General features: G+C 45.2%; 1 protein-coding gene across 5 annotated transcripts in view; it reads left to right on the top strand.

Moving 5' to 3' along the window:
* The first annotated feature begins 6,268 nt into the window (after positions 1-6,268).
* The window catches only part of LOC139546460 (B-cell CLL/lymphoma 9 protein-like), a 32,289-nt gene continuing 20,695 nt past the window's right edge, over positions 6,269-17,862 (top strand). Inside the window, exons 1-3 of one of the 5 annotated variants that reach the window (XM_071354856.1) lie at positions 6,269-6,471; positions 8,604-8,789; positions 14,293-14,365. The gene's annotated coding sequence lies outside the window, so the exon portion shown is untranslated. The other 4 variants (XM_071354858.1, XM_071354859.1, XM_071354860.1 and 1 more) reach the window with 4 other exon arrangements.

Raw genomic sequence — 17,862 nt, 5'->3', positions numbered from 1 at the left:
TGGAGAGAGAGGAGGAAAGGAGATTTAGATGAGGTGAGAGATGACACGCACACACTCCTATACACACATGCACACACACCACGTGTACACACACAAACACACGTATACACACACACGCCTCTCTCTGTCTCTCCCTTTGATCTCTAGCTCTGCCCCACATTGCATATTAAGATGACCGGGCCCTGTTTGGTATTCCAGAGCGGGCATGCAGCGATGCCAGTCTCCATATCCTCTCCCTGCTTCTCCCTGCTTCCCTCTGAAAGAGAGCAGAAACCCTCTGTCTGTCTCAAGATGCTTATCCCACTAAATGGGTCTGAAATGGCCCGAGAACAGACGGGAGGAGAGAAGGAAGGAGAGAAGGAGGGGGAGAGGGTGGGTGAAGAAGGAGGGAGAGACTGTGGGAGGGATAGAAGGAGGGAAAGAGGGAGGGAGAGGCATTAGGCCCAGGCAGTACAGATGGAGTGAGTGAGTGTGTGAATGAGTGAGTGAGCAGGGGAAGAGAAGCAAAGCGATAGAGCTGATGTTAGCAGAGAGAGGATAATTAAATGTTATTATCACAATGAGCCAGTAATACAGGCTGCTTTATACTGTTATAGACCTTCCCTCCCTCTCTCTAACCCTCCCTTTCTCTGTCTGCCTCAACGAAGGAGGGACAGAGTAGAGAGAGAGCTAGGGATAGATTTAAGCAGAGGGTGGTGGGAGAGTGAGAAAGAGAGGCAGTGAAAGAGGCAAACAGAATTAGAAATAGAGAGTGAGTGAGTGAGTGAGTGAGTGAGTGAGTGAGTGAGGGAGGGCAGGAGGGAGGGAGTGAGTGAGTGAGGGAGTTTGGTGGAGGTTACTGTTCAATGTTTGGGATTAGTATGACTCTAAAGCTCTCTCTCTCTTTTCTCTCTCTCTTTCACTCTCTTTCTCTAAGCCCTGGGGATGGCACAGCTTTAGTTAAACTGCTCTATTAAATGGCGCCTGTTGAGAAAATCAAATTATAACTTCCTTTAATCAGTGAGTATCAGTGGCCCACACAGGGAGGGAGAGAGGAAGAGAGGGAGAGAGGAAGAGAGGGAGAGAGGAATAGAGAGAGAGAGAGAGAGAGAGAGAGAGAGAGAGAGAGAGAGAGAGAGAGAGAGAGAGAGAGAGAGAGAGAGAGAGAGAGAGAGAGAGAGAGAGAGAGAGGCAGAAAGAGAGAGAGAGAGAGGGAACCTGTCTCCCATCTGCTTTGGTTCCCATGGCAACAAGATGGTGGATGGTGGGGGGTAGGTATGGGCTGTGGAATGTCTGCATCCATCGCTTCCTCTCTAAACATTTGGAGAGAGAGAGAGAGAGAGAGAGAGAGAGAGAGAGAGAGAGAGAGAGAGAGAGAGAGAGAGAGAGAGAGAGAGAGAGAGAGAGAGAGAGAGAGAGAACTATATGTCTACTGTAACACTGTAACTATCAGTTCTCTCTAATTCTATCAGTTGTCTACCAGCAGTCTCCCAGTGTTATACCTAGGCCTCATACGGTATCAGTATTATAGCCCTGTTCAATCATAAATCCAGCTCATAAAGTCTGTTCTAATCACTCCCTGATTAGTCAATAACACAGGTGGGCGACTGCTCACATCTCCGGGGGCATCGTCTGCAATGTGGCTCGTTAATGGTCAGTAAATTAACGTTGTTTCAATGTTCCAGTGTGTTTACACTAACCTGCCTAGAGGTACAGAACCGTTAGGAAACACTGCTAGGGGAGAGTCAACAAAGAGAGAGAGCGGGATCGGGGAGGCAAGCAGGATGGAGAGAGGAGAGGAAGATGAGTCCATTCCAACTGTAACCATGTTTCCATCCACAGTTTTTAAAGTGAGTAAAGTCATACCGTATTAAAGTCTCGGTACAATTTGTATAAATGGCGACAGATAATATGTTCATTCAACATGGTGGGATCTTTTTGTTTTAGTAAAAGTAAGTATGCGAGAAATGGAGGTGGAAATGCCTTTATGCACAAATATTGATATAATAGCCATCATATCGAAGTAAACTTGAAGTCACGCAATGATATGGAGTCTGGTCCTCCCACTACGACTCGGGAAACCATGCAGGTTATTAGGCTACAGATGAAATAACTCATGATGAACTTCACAGGGTGGTGATCTTGATGCTCCTTTCCAATAAATATTGAGGGTCTGATTCTCTTGACATGATGATCGACGCTTGACTGCCGTTTGACAACTACAAATATTCTTGCTCTTATCCATAATAATCTCATCATATAGACTAGCCTACCCGCTCTGTCAACCTGGTTTCAGAGCATTTTGTATTATTCTGTACGTAAATTCGAGACAGTCCATTTAGTATGATATGGTACTGTATCTGCAAGCTGTTGGCTAGAGCGCAGGTGCCAAAACCAGAGTAGCAACATTCATCCAATTGGATGAAAACCTAGCTTGTGGGAGAAAAAAAGAGTGAGATTTTTTCTTTAATCAGATATGCCCGAAAAGAGAGATGAAACAGAACATTCTACAGGTTGGATCTTATAAGCCTTGTGCTTGTAGAATCCAGGATAGAATATTATAGGACATAATCGAATAGAATAGAAGATTCTGTAGCAACCATCAGTGAGGATCTCTGTAGTGGTGCTTGACTGTTACTCATAGCAACACTGCATACCATGATAATAGGCTGCCTGATGATTGGTCGGACAGCAGAGCTCCAGTGTGTGACCTCATCGGTGTGTGAGTGAGCTCACCGGCTCAGTATTTTGATAACCCTGCCGAGTGAGGCTGCTCTCACCACTGCAGAATCTTCTAATGAACTCACTAAACAAACCCATCCCTACAAAACCAAAACATCAACAGCAGGAACTAGTCTGAGGATACACACATGGCTATAAAAGTGTTTCTCTTAGCAAAGATGAGGTGCTTCTCTGTTGGGTCTATTGTGTCTTTCTGTATTGAATGGGAATTGAAATGAGTCATTGTGCTGGGTGATATGTAAAAAATCACTTCACTTTGACCATAAAGCCCCATTCTATCTGAGTATGTGTGTGGTGTAGCCAACCAAGCCTCTTTTAGGAACAGCAGTGTTGTGAGGACTGGGTACCCGCGCTTTCCCATCTTGCATGGCATCGCCTCTAAGACCTCTCACTGGGCAGGCTGGGGCTTGAATAGGTAATCGATTAGTACGGCCTCGTCTCGTCCTGATCAGCAGCAGAATTAGTACCGTATGCTGAAGGAGGATCTCTCTCTCTTCGCCTCTTACTTTCTCTCTCTGTCTTTCTCTCTCCCTCTGCCCCCCCCCCCCCTTTCCCCCTGTCAGTGTATCTACAGCGTGTCTCCCTGCATGGCAGCGTTTACTAAAGCGTTAAATAATGCAGAAGGTAATGTGAGAGAGCAGTCAATGTTGGTGTCCTGCTTTAACACACATACATGCACGTACACACACGCACACACTCACGCACACGCACACACGCACTCACGCACACACACACTGTACAAATTCAGATGGTCACAGAGACAGATCAGACACATAGATAACAGACCAAACACGCACACTCACATGGAACCAGAGTCAAGTAATCACCTAAATATTTAACCAAGTCAAGTGTAGGTATGTTTCATATATAATAGGCCACATCGAAATATATGATGAATATTTTGTTTGAGTTGAGTAGAGGAGGGCAGAGCCTGTTGGTCTGTTTCCTCACTGTGTTCTAACTTCCCAGCCAATGAAGCAGCCAGAGTGGGAACACATGAGAGTCAGAACGGCAGCCTGGTAGCTCTGCTAGTGTTCATGTCTAATGCACCCCTGTCTGGGAATACTGTCAGTCGACTATAACTACATAGTGGACTTATCACACACATACACTACCATTCAAAAGTTTGGGGTCACTTAGAAATGTCCTTGTTTTTTAAAGAAAAGGCGTCTATTTCTCAAACTGGACACTCTAATGTACTTGTCCTCTTGCTCAGTTGTGCACCGGGGCCTCTTTCTATTCTGGTTAGAGCCAGTTTGTGCTGTTCTGTGAAGGGAGTAGTACACAGCATTGTACGAGATCTTCAGTTTCTTGGCAATTTCTCGCATGGAATAGCCTTATTTTCTCAGAACAAGAATAGACTGACAAGTTTCAGAAGAAAGTTCTTTGTTTGTGGCCATTTTGAGCCTTTAATCGAACCTACAAATACTGATGCTGCAGATACTCAACTAGTCTATAAAATCTGCAGTTTCCAGCTACAATAGTCATTCACAACATTAACAATGTCTACACTGTATTTCTGATCAATTTGATGTTATTTTAATGGATAAAAAATGTGCTTTTCTTTAAAAAACAAGGAAAGTTCTAAGTGACCCCAAACTTTTGAACAATAGTGTATGTACGCACGTACACACATGCACACGCAGACACGCACACACACACACACACACAAACATGCACAGTCTACACTGAAATCCACAGAGAGAAAGGGACAGAGATCTGTACACAGTTTTATGCTCTGTCACTGATCAGTACTAACATGCACCAACATGTCTAATGTAACCATGACATCAAAAGTCACAAATATGCAGGGCTGGACTGAGAAGCTTAGGAGAGCTTATGTTATGTTGTTCTTATCTCTGTGTAAAAGGACAGAGAGTAGATTTGAGAATGTCAGTTAAACACAGAATATCTCTAGATTATTTTCAGAATTCTGTTTGTCCTTCCTCGGCTCCTGGCAGCAGTTCCTCTGTGATGTTATTCACCAGCCTGTGTAGCATCACCTGGGCCAGGACCTTGTCGGACACAGCCAGAAGGGATATCCCTCGGTTGTTGCCGCAGAGGGATTTGTCACCGTTGTTCTTATAGATGTTGACAATGTTTGCATCCCGCCGCTGTTGGGGGACGATCTCCCGGTCCCAAACCTCTGTGATGTACTGGTGGAGTGTTCTGGTGCAGAAGTAATCTCCCTTCTTGAGTAGCTCTGCTGGGATGCTGTCAGCACCAGGAACCTTGTTGTTCTTGAGTGAACGGATAGCTGATAACACCTTTTGGAAGGTTGGCGAATGGGTGAGGTCTTGAATACACACACGCACGCACGCACGCACACACACACACACACACACACACACACACACACACACACACACACACACACACACACACACACACACACACACACACACACACACACACACACACACACACACACACACACACACACACACACACACACACACACACACACACACACACACACACACACACACACACACACACGCACACAGACACACACACACAGAAAGAAAGGGGGCTGGGAGCTAGCAGGGGCCTCAGAGGAGAAGAGAAACATTAAGCACAAGAAGTCAGAGTGGTCCTCTTATTTAATATTTAATCAAGATACATATCAAATGTAATCCAAATGTGTAATTATGACTACTGGGGATTGAATCAGTTGGTGTGTTTGTACATGGTTGAGTGTGTGTGTGTGTGTGCGTGTGTGTGTAAGCTATTACATTTATTACGGAGAAACAGACCCTTATCCCCTTCTTCCCTCTTTTGGTATATGCCTATCTTATAATAACACCTTCTTCTCTGTGTGTCAGACTTCCTGACACGTTAATAATTTAATCAATGTGTCTACCTCACTGTGTGTAGCATCAAAATGAAAATGCATTGCAGGAGAGGAGGAGGAAGAGGGGAGACAAGGGAGTTAGTTAAAGTAGATTCCTAATCAGTATGCAGTGAATGCTATGCTGTGTGTGTTCGATATTATGCAGGTAATGGTATAAGCCCTATGTAGCCTATGCACACACCGTTTACTGGGTTTTAATAGTCATTTTCATGTCAAACCAGTGGAATATAATATTCAAATTTTCAAAAGCCTACTTGTCCGTGTTTTCTGTCCAACAGTTACATTCTCATTGGCACACAGACCAGGGGTGTATTCATTACGTCTTGCAACGGATACCTTTTACCATTTAAGAACCAAGCGGAAGCAATCAAAATGGCAAAGGTGCTACTTGAATTTGTCCAATAGAAACTCTCGTTTTCGTTGCAAAACGTTTTCTGTTTGGAGTAAACAGTTTCTGCTGCCGAAGCGTTTTGCAACAGAATTGTCGTAATGAATATATCCAGGGGTGTGTTCAGTAGAACGCAACGTTTTGGAACGTTCAGATAGAAATAATCTACGTAGAACAAACATGAATCTAACACGTAGAATAAGGAATCACATTGGCGCCATTCGTGACATTTCTATCTGCAACGTTCGACAACGTTTGGCAGTTGAACATTGCCCTGACCTAGAATTGCTACTTAGAATTCGGACTAAACCAACACGCTGGGACGGGCGGGGGAAACAGTAGGAAATCTTGGCTATAATGTAGTAGGACGGACCGCTGGAAGCTCAGGCGAAGGGGGAGACACATTGCTCTTTAATATCGTTGGACGAATAATGTTGCTATTTGATTATTACAATCAGGCTATAGAACGTAGCCTACTAAACGAAGCAGGCCCGAGGAATCATTCCAGGTGAGTTTTCGGGGAAAGTGTCGTTGTGGCCGCTTTCCTCTTGGCAAGGCTACACGCGGGTCCGCCTCCCAGGGACATCTCAGTCCGGTATCCGCTGTACCCCTGTTCCCGAAGGATGGCCATAAAACCCGCCGTACCTGGTTTGACACAAGGAGTGATCGTTTTTTCACATCAACGGTGATTTTTTTTCTCTTTTGTGAATAAAGCGGATTATTTCACACAACGTTGACAGGATGTGTTATTACGCGCGGAGGAATATTTTTTTTTAACACTATACAAGAGGAGGACCGATCGTGTTTCGCGAAACTGAAAATACGGTGCAGCATGCATGTGCCACATTCTTCAACATAATTCGGCGCAGACATTATACAATTCATATTTGCTTTAAAAAGGCGTAGGCTATTTTAGGTACACTAAAGGGCCTAACAAATATGTAGCCCCTACCTACCCTATTTGGCTATCCACACAGAGAACCTATATCCTACGTGGTATTAAGCACAAGCGAATTTCGTTCACGACAACATTGTTACATTGTTACAGTACTGAACTTGAAAATATAACACTGACTGTCGTGGGAGTGGCTTTTTATTTCTCTTAGACAACGCTTCAAATGTTTCCCTTTAATTGTTGTCTGTTTTGTGGCCGCTGATTTGGACAAGCAGGGTTATGCCGTGGCAAAAGCCGTGAGACCCCCCCACCTTTCGGGGCCGACTTTGTTTGCGCTGGCCGGGGCTGTGTGTGAGTGAGAGAAGGCGAGCGCAGTATAGTCCCTTCCCCCCAACTCTCTGGTGAAACAGGAACAACTTTTTTTAGGATAAAAAAGTTGCTGGAGTTTGGAGCGCCCTGGAGTACTGAGGCCGCCAAATACTAGCCAGTGAGACGCTGAGATTTCAGGGGGGGGGGGGGGGGCACTGTTTCGGGGTCTTTCGTTTGTTTCACTCGTTTGCAAACCTAGCCTACGGTTATGTTATTTGACGGTGTATTTATGGCTGGCAATGTCATGCGGTAGTAGACTAGCTATACAGTTATAGGTCTACAGTACCTGAAATTTGAACACTTGAATTCAAGTGATAGCATTGAGGATGCCCGATATGTAAACTAACCAAGGCCAGATAGGCCTACACGATTAAGTGGTGTTGAATGTGTGTGTCAACGGCCACAGTCCTGCTGGTTTTCGTTTCTCCCATCACATAATTGATCAATTATTGTTATTGATTGGCTAGAGTCCAAACACCTGGTTACCCTGAACCCTAATATGTCTGATAGCAACAATACGAACCAGTAGACATACGCTGCCCCTTCTGGACTGAAGTCTTCTCTCTTCTAGTCCAGTGTTCACCACCAACCCTGAGTGCTTCTTTTGTTCCAGCCCAGCACTAATACACCTGAATCGGTTCATCAAATCATTTTATTTGTCACATGCGCTGAATACAGGTGTAAACCTTAGAGTGAAATGCTTACTTACAAGCCCTTAACCAACAATGAAATTCAAGAATTAGAGTTAAGAAAATATTTACTAAATCAATTAAGGGAAAAAAAAGAAAAAAGAAAAACGACCACAAGATAATTACATATCAATAACAAGGCTATATACAGGGGATACCGGTACCGAGTCAATGTATGGGGGTACTGGTTAGTCAAGGTAATTTGTAAAGTGACTATGCATAGATAATAAACAGCTAGTAGCAGCACTGTAAAAACAAATCGGATGGGGGTGTGTGTGTATATGTAAATAGTCCTGGTGGCCATTTGATGAATTGTTTAGCAGTCTTATGGCTTGGGGGTAAATGCTGTTAAAGAGCCTTTTGGTCCTAGACTTGGAGCTCCGGTTTCGCTTGCTGTGCAGTATCATAGAGAACAGTGTATGAAGTTGAGTTGTAAGAGCTCTGGGCAAGAAGAAAAGTTTCAACACCCCTTAGGTCTCCAGGATCAGGGTTGGAGACCATTTAACCATTGAGCTAGGCTAGTTCTAGAGAGGGGAAACTAATTCCTAGATAGAATGTATTCTACTAAAGAGGGGCTGAACTAGTTCACATTTGAAGAATTGGCGCTGTTGTATCGTTTGTGGCAGTGTAACATGTCTTTATGCAACAGACGGTTATTGGATGAGTAAAAAACTCTGTCTCTCTTAGGTGTGTGTTTGGCTGCGGAGACCTGTGTCTGTGAGGGTGTTGCCAGTGACTGAGCAAGGATCAGCTCCTGTGTTCAGGTGGCTTTGTCTGAGTGGGAGGAGTCAGGGTTCAAAGGTTGTGGCTCTGGGGACCCAAGGGCTGGATCTCCATATGAGGCCCTGCTGAGAGGGCTGGAGACCTACTAAGGTAATCAATCAATCACTATAGTCTGTCTGACACACACACACACACACACACACACTACCTTTGCCTGTTGAACATTCAAGGCTGTGAGGGGAGAAGAGATGACCCTGGATTGTTTTGGCCTGACAGTGCTATCTGTGATCTATACATGGTGAAGACACAGGAGGCTCAGGGTGTTCTGCCTGAGAAAACCATCCACACTGTTTATTTATCTGTTATCTAATCCACAGACTGTTAACCAAAAACCACTGCAAGGAAGAGGACAGGGAAATGGATATGGGTGTATTAAGGACAATTTATTTTTCTCCTTAGTGAATTTGCCTCATGTTTCCTGTATAGTTCACTTCATGGCTTTTCAAATTAAAATCCCGGGGTGAAACTGTTCTCACATCAATGTGGGAGGATTATTAGGAGAGAAATGTGTGTTAGGGATCTATTCAATCCGTGGTGCTGAAGATCTGCTTTATAGCGCGATTGACAGTTAAAAGCATTGTTCCCGCGGTCGCGTAGAATGCATTCACTGTAAACGCTGCATATTAGGGCTGTGTCGATACCATTATTGCAATATTTTTTCTGTGGCAAATGAAAACACGAAGCAGACCAAACTTTTTGGACCTAAACCTGCTGTGTGTAAAATATAGTGTGCTATAGCTTGGAAAATAAATAAATGTGACAACATAATGATGTTTGTTTCCTACAGTTTTCCTAAAGAAGTGAAATCTGCTTTGTGTTTTGTTTCCTTGCCACGATACTAACGAGTATCGCGATACTTGTATCGTCCCGGCCCTACTGCATATGCCAGCTCAATCGGAAATGATCATTAAATGAATGGTGATCTTCCGCGGTACTTTGGCAATACGGATTGAATCCAGCCCTATGTGTTTAGAGAGAGATGCATGATGTGCTTTAGCTTCACACACACACACGTGACTGACAGCAGGGTGTCAGTAAGGCTAGGCACACCAACATACACCCACACACTGTATGTAGGTAGGTAGGGGAAACAGAACAGTGACACGACATGAGGAACCAGTCTTTTCAGACATTGGCTATGACTCACTATAGAAACCCATTCCCCAGCATGGCGAGAGCCACTGTCTGTCCCAGATAATATTCCTCTCCGTTTAACCATCCCACCAAATCTGTCTTTAAACTCCAGCTGACTTCTTAGACTCTCCAATCCCTTTTGTCATGTGCCTCTCCTCTCTGTAGCTACATGCTGTATAGCTGCTTTAACAGCTGAGGTCTAGAAACGGTCAGTATTGAACCTGGCATGTCCTACAGGCCCACAGAATACAGGCTGCTGGTGTGTTTGTGCGTGTAATGCATGTGTGTGTGTTGGGCTATCCTCACTAGAGGTCGACCGATTATGATTTTTCAACGCTGATACCGATACCGATTATTGGAGGACCAAAAAAAGCCGCTGCCGAATAATCGGACGATTTTTAAATATTTTTTATTTGTAATAATGACAATTACAACATTACTGAATGAACACTTATTTTAACTTAATATAATACATCAATAAAATCAATTTAGCATCAAATAAGTAATGAAACATGTTCAATTTGATTTAAATAATGCAAAAACAAAGTGTTGGAGAAGAAAGTAAAAGTGCAATATGTGCCATGTAAGAAAGCTAACGTTTAAGTTACTTGCTCAGGACATGAGAACATATGAAAGCTGGTGGTTCCTTTTAACATGAATCTTCAATATTCCCAGGTAAGAAGTTTTAGGTTATAGTTATTATAGGAATTATAGGACTATTTCTCTCTATACAATTTGTATTTCATATACCTTTGACTATTGGATGTTCTTATAGGCACTTTAGTATTGCCAGTGTAACAGTATAGCTTCCGTCCCTCTCCTCGCTCCTACCTGGGCTCGAACCAGGAACACATTGACAACAGCCACCCTCGAAGCAGTGTTACCCATGCAGAACAAGGGGAACAACTACTCCAAGTCTCAGAGCGAGTGACGTTTGAACTATTAGCGCGTGTAACGGATGTGAAATGGCTAGCTAGTTAGCGGGTACGCGCTAGTAGCATTTCAATCAGTTACGTCACTTGCTCTGAAACCAATATGTAGTGTTGCCCCTTGCTCTGCAAAGGCCGTGGCCTTTGTGGAGCGATGGGTAACGATGCTTCGTGGGCGACCGTTGTTGATGTGTGCAGAGGGTCCCTGGTTCGCGCCCGTGTCGGGGCGAGGGGACGACGTAAAGTTATACTGTTACATTGATGCTGTTGACCCGGATCACTGGTTGCTGCGGAAAAGGAGGAGGTTGAAAGGGGGGTGAGTGTAACGGATGTGAAATGGCTAGCTAGTTAGCGGGTACGCGCTAGTAGCATTTCAATCAGTTACGTCACTTGCTCTGAAACCAATATGTAGTGTTGCCCCTTGCTCTGCAAGGGCCGCGGCTTTTGTGGAGCGATGGGTAACGATGCTTCGTGGGTGTCAGTTGTTGATGTGTGCAGAGGGTCCCTGGTTCGCGCCCGTGTCGGGGCGAGGGGACGTACTAAAGTTATACTGTTACACGCGCACCCCGCTAACTAGCTAGCCATTTCACATCGGTTACACCAGCCTAATCTCGGGAGTTGATAAGCTTGAAGCATTGCGAAGATCTGCTGGCAAAACGCACGAAAGTGCTGTTTGAATGAATGCTTACGAGCCTGCTGCTGCCTACCACCGCTCAGTCAGACTGCTCTATCAAATCATAGACTTAATTATAACATAATAACACACAGAAATACGAGCCTTAGGTCATTAATAGGGTCGAATCCGGAAATTATCATCTCGAAAACAAAACGTTTATTCTTTCAGTGAAATACGGAACCGTTCCGTATTTTATCTAACGGGTGGCATCCATAAGTCTAAATATTCCTGTTACATTGCACAACCTTCAATGTTATGTCATAATTACGTAAAATTCTGGCAAATTAGTTCGCACCGAGCCAGGCGGCCGAAACTGTTGCATATACCCCGACTCTGCTTGCAATGAACGCAAGAGAAGTGACACAGTTTCACCTGGTTAATATTGCCTGCTGACCTGGATTTCTTTTAGCTAAATATGCAGGTTTAAAAATATATACTTCTGTGTATTGATTTTAAGAAAGGCATTGATGTTTATGGTTGGGTACATTCGTGCAACGATTGTGCTTTTTTCGCAAATGCGCTTTTGTTAAGTCATCCCCTGTTTGGCGAAGTTGGCTGTCTTTGTTAGGAAGAAATAGTCTTCACACAGTTCGCAACGAGCCAGGCGGCCCAAACTGCTGCATATACCCTGACTCTGTTGCACAGAACGCAAGACAAGTGACACAATTTTCCTAGTTAAAAGAAATTCATGTTAGCAGGCAATATGAACTAAGTATGCAGGTTTAAAAATATATACTTGTGTATTGATTTTAAGAAAGGCATTGATGTTTATGGTTAGGTACACGTTGGAGCAACGACAGTCCTGTTTCACGAATGCGCACTGCATCGATTATATGCAACGCAGGACACGCTAGATAAACTAGTAATATCATCAACCATGTGTAGTTAACTAGTGATTATGATTGATTGATTGTTTGTTTTTTATAAGATAAGTTTAATGCTAGCTAGTAACTTTGGCTTCTTACTGCATTCGCGTAACAGGCAGGCTCCTCGTGGAGTGCAATGTAAAGCAGGTGGTTAGAGCGTTGGACTAGTTAACCGTAAGGTTGCAAGATTGAATCCCCGAGCTGACATGGTAAAAATCTGTCGTTCCGCCCCTGAACAAGGCAGTTAACCCACCGTTCCTAGGCCGTCATTGAAAATAAGAATGTGTTCGTAACTGACTTGCCTAGTTAAATAAAGGTGTAAAAAAAAAGGGATTTTTTTCCCGGACAAATTGGTGTCCAAAAATACCGATTCCCGATTGTTATGAAAACTTGAAATCGGCCGTAATTAATCGGCCATTCCGATTAATGGGCCGACCTCTAATCCTCACGGTGATGTGTGGGCCAGGCTGTAGTTGGGCTATTCCACAGAGTGATGCTGAGACTCAGATTTCTCACTTTAAAATGCAGCTCTATGCACAAAGACTACTTTTAACAATTTCCTCTAAAAATTTGACAAACACATTTACTTGAAGAACAGTGCAGATGCCAAGTTTGTTAACAGAATAACGGCACCAACAGCACAAACCGTCATTCTGTTACCAAACCTTGCATCTGCACTGTTCTTCAAGTACATTTATTTTTGTACAATTCAGTGGAAATTGTTAATAGTAGTCCTTGTTCAGAGCTGTATGTTTTGTTTAACTCTGCAATCATTGGTTTTTGCTTGACATTAATTTTAAAGTGAAAATCATCTGTCTCAGTGTCACTGTTACTGTGGATTTCCCATCTGTCACTCATCCTCCGTGTTGCTGTGTGTTGATAGACAGTTTGGCCTGTGTACAGGTTGTTCCCCCTGGCCCTAGGTGGGGAGTTGGAGACAGGACCACAGTCTCTGCTTGTACCCAGCACCATGGTAGCCACTAGCCTGGCAGTTGGTCTGCAGATGACACTGCTAAAACACCGAAAACAGTCAATATTGTCAGCAGGGTTGTGATCATCCGGCACCAAATCGGAAGAAAACTGACACAAATGTTTTGTTGAGGTTTGCCCTAATGAACGAAACCAGAATGAGCAAAATCATGAGGTATTTGTTCCTAATTAAGGGGTAATGGATGAGGTTAGGTAGATGGCACGCCGTGTCTCTTTTTGCATGGCCAGTATGTGACGGTAAGGTTCCAGCTGGTAGGTTTGTCACCTGGTCTGGTGCTGTTCCAAGGTTCCAGAACCCTGGGCTCCTTTATCGCTCCAGAACACTTCCAGAACGTCTCATTACTTTGTTCCCCACTAAGGTTCCATATGATCCTTCTGCCCAGTCTCAGAAAAAGTGAGGTGAGAGGGCAGGAGAGGTGAGGTGAGAGGGCAGGAGAGGGGAGGGCAGAAGAGGTGAGGTGAGAGGGCAGGAGGTGAGGTGAGAGGGCAGGAGAGGGGAGGGCAGGAGAGGTGAGGTGAGAGGGCAGGAGGTGAGAGGAGCTAGTGTGTTGGAAGCACTGGAGTTGCAGTTGGAGGTATCAGGTTGTATCAACCTATATTACGTACTCTGAATAAACAATCTAGGTTAAATCTGTTAGCAACTTCTATGCTGTTTGTGCCCTGGTATTTGCCCTGGTATTTGCCCTGGTATTTGCCCTGGTATTTGTCCTGGTATTTGTCCTGGTATTTGAGCAATATAAAAGTGTGTATCTTACGGTGTATGCACTTTTCTGTGTGAGAGCCAGAAAGGTGGAGCAAGAGAGAGAAGGATAATCTGTGGTGAGGTGTGTGTGAGACGATCAGTGCAGCAGTAGAGCTGCAGAGTGCCAGTCCTGCTGCCAGCTCTGACCCGCCTGGCCGACACGCATGGCACCATGCATGCCCAGGCACAGACAGCAGATGTGAGTCAGCTCTGTGTGTGTCTCCTGTAAATGTTTCCCTGTCTCTCCTGCCTGCAGGTTTTGGGGTCACACACGCTTCTCTTCCCGGTGCAGTGATGGCCACATCTGTATCATGACCCTGATGGACATGGTGAGTGCCTTAGCATGACATTACAACATTACATAACATATGATGCAGCATAGCAGTGGGGAGGTGAGACTACTTTGTTTAGGCTACAAGACGCTACTACTAGCTCAGTTGAATACACTTAGAGACAGACAGAGCGAGAAGGAAGATAGACAGGGAGAGGGACAGAGGTGTGTGCTACAGGCATGTGTAGTGAGGGAGTTAAGTATGTGGAACAGTCAAAGTTCACGGTAAATAACAAGAGCTCACTCATAACTCTGTGTGCGTATACGAATATGTGTGTGTGTGTGTGTATGAATGCTTGTGTGTTTTGTCTTAGCATGGTGAATGTATGTCACACCCCTCCCTTGGCATCACAGCTGTATATTTAGCCATTACCCTGCGTTCTGAGCATTGTGTGTGTTATATACAAGGCGTGGTGTGTGTGTGTGTGTGTCTGGCACCGTGTACAGGAAGCCACCTGAACAGGTGAACTCCCAGGTGTCGGCTGTCAGCCGAGCAGAGCAGGAAGAGCAGGGCATCCCCGTGTCAGACATGTTGGTGGGAAAGACGACTCAGTGAACTTAACAGGGAGCTTCATAGAGATGAATGTTCCCTCTGCTCTCTCTGCTAAGTCCTGTGGTCTGTCTGACTGTCTGTCTGGGGGGATGTACAGTCAAAGGGATTTACTGTCTTTGTCTTAGACTGTCGATTAGAGGGTGTGTGTGTGTGAAGCTAAGCTAACATAGCCGTCCCTTAGACCTGAAGTAACCATAGGTGTAGTCTAGTGGTACTGACGGTTGACATTGCAGTGTGGGGTGGTGGTGTTACATTGTATGGAATCCAGGCTGGGTTGATACATGCTACCTGTGTGTTTGCATGTATGTTTTCACTGTGATTGTGCAAGATTGGTGTGTCTATGCTACTGTGCCAGTGGTTATACAGGCTTAGCTGGGTGTGTGTGTGTTTCTGTCTGTGAGTCATTGTCTTGCAGAGAGAGGAGAGAAGCGAGGGAGAGTTTAAGTGTAAACAAATAGTGGGAAAAAATGATTTAGAGCGGGAGGAGAAGGACAGAGGGGATAGAGCGAGAGAGAAAGAAAGAAAGGGGGGGTAGCGAGCTACTCACTGCTCTGTTGTGGCTGAGCTGCGAAATGGGATTTGCATAAATGAGGCTGAAACGTCAGCAGGCCTTTTACATCCAGCAGGGCTAAGAGGTGGCTGATTGACTGATCAGCTAGTTTAATAGAGGGAGAGGAACCTCTCTGACTATCCCTTTCTGTATGTGTCTGTATGTGTGTGTGTGTGTGTGTGTGTGTGTGTGTGTGTGTGTGTGTGTGTGTGTGTGTGTGTGTGTGTGTGTGTGTGTGTGTGTGTGTGTGTGTGTGTGTGTGTGTGTGTGTGTGTGTGTGTGTGTGTGTGTGTGTGTGTGTGTGTGTGTGTGTGTGTGTGGTTGCTGGTGTGTGTGTGGTTGCTGGTGTGTGTGTGGTTGCTGGTGTGTGTGGTTGCTGGTGTGTGTGTGCGTGTGTGGTTGCTGCTGTGTGTGTGTGTGTTAGAGGTCGACCGATTATGATTTTTCAATGCCGATACTGATTATTGGAGTACCAAAAAAAGCCGATACCGATTAATCGGCCAATTTTTATATATATATTTGTAATAATGACAATTACAACAATACTGAATGAACAATGAACACTTTTATTTTTACTTAATATAATACATCAATAAAATCTATTTAGTCTCAAATAAATAATGAAACATGTTCAATTTGTGTGTGTGCGAGGTTTTTGCTGTGTGTGTGCGAGGTTTCTGCTTTGTGTGTGTGGTGGGGGGGGTTCTGCTCTCTGTGTTTCTGGTGTGTGTGTGTGTGGTTTCTGGTGTGTGTGTGTGGTTTCTGGTGTGTGTGTGTGGTTTCTGGTGTGTGTGTGTGGGGGGGGGGGGGGTTTGTGTGTGGTTTCTGGTGTGTTTGTATGTGTGTGTGTGTGTGTGTGTGTGTGTGTGTGGGGGAAGTTTCTGCTGTGTCGGGGGGGGGGGTTCTGCTGTGTGTGTGTGTGTTTTTTTTTTGGTGTGTGTGTGGGGGGTTTTTGGTGTGTGTGTGGGGGGTTTCTGGTGTGTGTGTGTGGGATTTCTGGTGTGTGTGTGTGGGGTTTTTGGTGTGTGTGTGGGGGGTTTCTGGTGAGTGTGTGGGATTTCTGGTGTGCGTGTGAGGGTTTTTTGGTGTGTATGTGTGTGGGGGGGGGGGTCTGCTCTCTGTGTTTCTGGTGTGTGTGTATGTGTGTGTGTGTTTGTGTGTCTGTGTGTGTGGGGTTTCTGGTGTGTGTGTGGAGGGGGGGTTTCTGGTGTGTGGAGGGGGTTTCTGGTGTGTGTGTGTGGGTTTTTTGGTGTGTATGTGTGGGGTGGTTTGTTGTGTGTGGGGGGGTTCTGCTCTCTGTGGTTCTGGTGTGTATGGTTTCTGGTGTGTGTGTGTGGTTTCTGGTGTGTGTGTGTGTGTGGTTCTGATGTGTGTGTGTGTGTCTGTGTGTGGTTTCTGCTGTGTGTGTGTGTAGGGGGGGGGGTTCTGGTGTGTGTTTGGGGGGTTCTGCTGTGTGTGTGTGTGGTTTCTGCTGTGTGTGTGTGTGTGGTTTCTGCTGTGTGTGTGTGTTTGGTTTCTGCTGTGTGTGTGTGTGTGTGGTTCCTGCTGTGTGTGTGTGTGTGTGTGGTTTCTGCTGTGTGTGTGTGTGTGTGGTTTCTGCTGTGTGTGTGTGTGTGTGGTTTCTGCTGTGTGTGTGTGGTGTCTGCTGCATTTGTGTGTGTGGTTTCTGCTGTGTGTGTGTGTGTGTGGTTTCTGCTGTGTGTGTGTGTGGTTTCTAGTGTGTTTGTGTGTTTGGTTTCTGCTGTGTGTGTGTGTGTGGTTTCTGCTGTGTTTGTGTGTGTGTGTGGTTTTTGCTGTGTGTGAGTGTGTGTGTGGTTTCTGCTGTGTGTGTGGTTTCTGTTGTGTGTGTGGTTTCTGCTGTGTGTGTGTGTGTGGCTCTGATGTGTGTGTGTGTGTGTGTGTGGTTTTCTGTGTGTGTGTGTGTGTGGTTTTTGCTGTGTGTGTGTGTGGTTTCTGCTGTGTGTGTGGTTTCTGCTGTGTGTTTGTGTGGCTCTGATGTGTGTGTGGTTTCTGCTGTGTGTGTGTGTGTGTGTGTGTGTGTGTGTGTGTGTGTGTGGTTTCTGCTGTGTGTGTGTGGTTTATGCTGTGTGTGTGTGTGTGGTGTCTGCTGTGTGTGTGTGTGGTGTGTGTGTGTGGTGTGTGTGTGTGTGTGTTTGTAGGGGGGGTTTATGGTGTGTGTGTGTGTGGGGGGGGGGTTCTGGTGTGTGTTTGGAGGGTTCTGTGTGTGTGTGTTGTTTCTGCTGTTTGTGTGTGTGTGTGGTTTCTGTGTGTGTGTGTGTGTGTGTGTGTGTGTGTGTGTGTGTGTGTGTGTGTGTGTGTGTGTGTGTGGTGTCTGTGTGTGTGTGTGGTGTCTGCTGTGTGTGTGTGGTTTCTGCTGTGTGTGTGTGTGTGT

The sequence above is a fragment of the Salvelinus alpinus genome, chromosome 20 (genome assembly GCF_045679555.1).
Source record: "Salvelinus alpinus chromosome 20, SLU_Salpinus.1, whole genome shotgun sequence".
Lineage (NCBI taxonomy): Eukaryota > Metazoa > Chordata > Actinopteri > Salmoniformes > Salmonidae > Salvelinus > Salvelinus alpinus.
Note: the sequence above shows the minus strand (reverse complement) of the source record. Positions and strands in the feature narration are given on the sequence as shown.